The sequence below is a fragment of the Chenopodium album genome, chromosome 1, assembly GCF_948465745.1.
Source record: "Chenopodium album chromosome 1, dcCheAlbu1.1, whole genome shotgun sequence".
NCBI classification, from domain to species: domain Eukaryota; kingdom Viridiplantae; phylum Streptophyta; class Magnoliopsida; order Caryophyllales; family Amaranthaceae; genus Chenopodium; species Chenopodium album.
Window position 1 is genome coordinate 21,147,827 of NC_137834.1, and position 4,089 is coordinate 21,151,915.

The following is a 4,089-nucleotide window of genomic DNA, read 5'->3' on the forward strand; positions in this document are numbered from 1 at the left end:
TATTTGATGTTAGCTACAAAAACTGTAGCATTTGCAGCTGGCATAACAATGTTTGCTGCTATTAATAATTGTTTTAATATAATAAAATACTTGTTCGCAACTGACCTTTAGATGCCTGCTAAAAATATTAGGTCAACTAATATTTGACCAAATATTTGTAACTGACCTAGAAAGGCCAGTTGCTAAAAGTACTCGCTTCTCTCTCATCATAAGATTCATAACCCCCCTTGTCTGCTTCTCTCTCTTCTAAAATATCAAAAACCCAGCATTCTCTCTAATTAGCCTTCTCCTCCATACATTGTCCCTGAACTTCACTCACCTCCATTGTAGTAAACCCTAACCTCAGAATAATCAAAACTATTTCTACTAATTTGAAGAAAGATTCAACCTCCTTGCTTAGATCTTTTGAATTTTCAATTGTTATTTGCTCGAATTTAAGGAATTTTTTCTCGATTTTTGCGGTTTTTGTAGTTTGAATTTTGTGGGGGTTTTGGGTTGATTTTTTGCTCAAAAATAGGGGGTTTGCCTCACATTTTCCAGGGATTTGATTATTAGTCGAATTTAAAGGTTTTGATGTAAGATTTTTGGGACATTGTGCGGCTTGCCAGCTTCGGGGTATGGGGCTTAAGGTCGTGGTTTTAGAAGGGCCTGGTGGAAGGGTACACACGAGGAAGATGTGTGGGGAGGAAGAGGATTTTTTTAGGTGATGCGGATTTAGGCGGGAGCGTGCTGGCCGAATCAATGGAAATCCATTCGGAGTTCTGGCGAGGCAATTGGGATTTCCGCTTTAAGGTGAGTGATATTTGTCCTCTTTATTTGCCTAATGGAAAAGTTGTTGATTCAGATTGAATGTCTTGTTGTTTGTGGTATTCATGATAAAAAATCCTTCTTTGGAGCTCAATATTTAGGTGTTTCTTACTCTCTCTTTTCAGATCTATCGTTTTTTCATTCATTTTTACATTTTCATGTTTTTATGAGAAATTTGATGTCAAACTCTAAAATTTTCAATTATTATTTATTATTTTGATTGTAGTTGTTGATTTCATGGCGGAGATTTTACGACACTTGTAGAGAGGGTGATGTTTGACACTTGTAGAAATATCCACTGCTGCTAAGTTTAAAGTGAACAATCTGCTCATGCATTCTTTTCTATTGATATGAGGTTCTTTTCACTTATAAGATTATTGTTTTTTGAAATAAGATGAATTCTTGGGTTTGATTGATTTGTACTAGGATTGTAAATTATGGTGGTTTGATTTTGATTTCTGTTGTTTAGGTGTGTGATAATTGTGGGTGTGTGCTAATTGTGCTACTCACAATTGCTGGGCTTATAATTAGGTACGTACTTAATCCAATAAAAATGTTGATTATATTGTTGTTGTGTTTTTTTTTTTTTAAGAAATGTTGTTTTTGTTGATATGTGTATGTATGAAGCTAAAATTGAATGGTATATGCTGGGATTAATAACTGGTTGTTTATTTTCCTCTTTATCATACACTCATGAACATGATGCCCGCTGATTTGTACATTTGCATAAGATTTGTACATACTCACTACTTGATTCAATCCCTGAACCTTCTTTTCATTTAAACTAGTGATTGAGTAGCCCGGGCGTTGCCCCTTATCCACGGCTAAGCAGGGCTGTGGTGCCCCTTATCCGCTGGAGACTTAACATTGACGGAAAGATTAAAAACAAGTGTACATGTGAACCTCTAATCTTTAATCTTATCGTTGGATTTATTGGTCTTCTTGACCTGATTCTCCTTCTTAGTATGCGCCGAAAGCTGTCAGTTGTTACCTTTTTCTTTTATATTTACTTCCGTTCTTAAGAGGTTGTCAAAGATCTATATGGAAATATTGTATGTTTTAATTGACACCCTTTTTATGTGGGGTTGAACTAGGAAATGAGGTGTTCTTAGTTTTGCAATGGCTGGTTCAACCACGTTCGGACTTGTTACTGGAGCCTTTTTACTCGGTTTTGGTTCAAGTGAAATTCCCCAAAGCTTCTTGGAAGAATGCAGACTAGACATTTCGGCAGAAACTATTGTCCCATAAGATTGCAAAAATGGCTTCGAAACTGGATGAGGCTCATCAGAACTTCTCTAATGCAATTGTGGTAAGCTTCTATTGTGTCATATAGAACTGGTACCTTAACTATTACTACTAACATTTTTCATTTGATGTCAAACTCAAATGAAAAATGTTAGTAGTAATATTTTTGCTTAGTCATCTTAGTATTCAAACTCCTAACTATCAAGTACTTGAAATGGCTGTAATTTGTAAATATTTCTACACACACACATTCAAGTGTTAACTAGCTATAGTATCTAGTTTTGTGATTCAAGTGACCCTTACGCCTTATAAAGTTATAATGTAGGTTTTTACAATATTTCTAAAAATAAGAATTTCTAATCAATTGTTGTTTATTGTACTTTTTATGGTTAGCAGGAAATCCATGGCTAATATAGTTGATTTGAGTCGTTGCTCCTCCTAAATCAAGTTGCTCCGCGACGATGTTGCTGCAGTTTTTTTTATAATTTTTTTTTATTAATTTTTTTGTGTGTATATTGCTAGCCTTGTAATTTTTAAAAATTTGTATTTCCGCAAAATTGACATAAATTTGGGGTTTTTTAAAAGTATTTGAAATACGTAGCATTTGTACATAAAATTGTGTTTTTTTTAATCTATAAAAATGACTATTAGCAACTGGCCGAATTACGTGCCAGCTGCAAATACATACTATTAGCAGCTGGCCGAATTACGTTCCTGCTGCAAATACATACTATTAGCAGCTGGCCAAATTATGTGCCAGCTGCAAATACATACTATTAGCAGCTGGCTGAATTACATGCTAGTTGCAAATAGGTACTATTAGCAGCGAGCTTAATTATTGGCCATTTGAAAATAATGCCTTTTTAAGTTTGCAACTGGCTAATAAGTACGCCAGTTGCGAATAATGACTATTAGCAACTGGCAAAGGCCAGTTGCTAAAAATATTCCTATTAGTAGCCCTCGCAATAGCAGTACCATGCGCCAGTTGCTAAGAGTCATTTTTTGTCAGTTGCTAATAGGATTTTTTTCTACTAGTGGTGGGTACCTTGTATTATACAGTCTTTCGTGAAAATAACATATTATACAAATGTAAAGAACATTATTATAGTGAAAAAAATATACTATTAAAATGTAATGAACATATATCTAAAGTAAAAAGAACATATTTGTACCAAAAAAAAGGTGAAAAAAACATATGTCCATGTTTTTTTATTGTCAGTGTAATGTACTTTATTTGTGAGGCAATGTTCATTGCTTATTGTGAAATGTCGTTAAATTTTGTTTTAAAATTATTGTGAATATACATAAATAATGTTCATTACATAATATTTTTCATGTTCTTTATTCATATTACGGATGTTATTTACATATATACAAAAAACATAACGTTAGATGTTCTTTACAAAATATCTATATGCTCTTTACAAAACAGCTTTATGTTCTTTAAAAAACTGTTACGTGTTCTTTCCGTATTGTTTTGGTTGTACCTTGTTGGGCACATACTACTGTACCTTAAAATTTTCAATAAAAAATAATTAGTTATTGGGAATAATTGAAGAGATAGAGAGAGAAAGTGTTGAGAATTGATGTTAAAAGTACAAAAATAAAGGTAAAAAGATGACACTACATCAAAAAGGGTAATGTAAAAAATACAACCTTTAAATAGAAAGAGACATTGTATTTTGGTTTTCCCAAAAAGGAAATGAGGATTTGTATTAAGAGACGGAGGGAGTAATAAGATATGAAGGTACGTAGTGGGGTAAGAGGAAAAATAAAAAATTGTAGAAAACTAAAGTAGTTGAGAAAATTGGGGGAGAGAGTATGAAATTAATAAAATTTGATTTATGTTAGGTACACTAGATGAGAGAAATGAAATAAATATTATAAAAGTTTTTCAATTTAGGAAATGGTGTGAGTATTTAAAAATGGCTGAAAAAGGAAAGTGAGGTAGCTATTTAAAAATCAGCTATTTCACTAAATGCCACTGAGTACTTTCAAAATTCACTAAATGCCATTAAGGTTTTCAAAATTCACCAA

At 32.9% G+C, this 4,089-nt stretch overlaps 1 long non-coding RNA gene across 2 annotated transcripts; it reads left to right on the plus strand.

Moving 5' to 3' along the window:
- Positions 1-227: 227 nt before the first annotated feature.
- LOC145571182 (uncharacterized) lies at positions 228-2,668 on the plus strand. 2 transcript variants are annotated; one of them, XR_014096568.1, is made up of 4 exons: positions 228-792; positions 1,034-1,338; positions 1,902-2,116; positions 2,449-2,668. It is a non-coding gene; the product is annotated as an uncharacterized LOC145571182 (long non-coding RNA). The 2 variants fall into 2 exon arrangements; XR_014096567.1 differs by having other exon boundaries at positions 228-1,338.
- Positions 2,669-4,089: the final 1,421 nt, after the last annotated feature.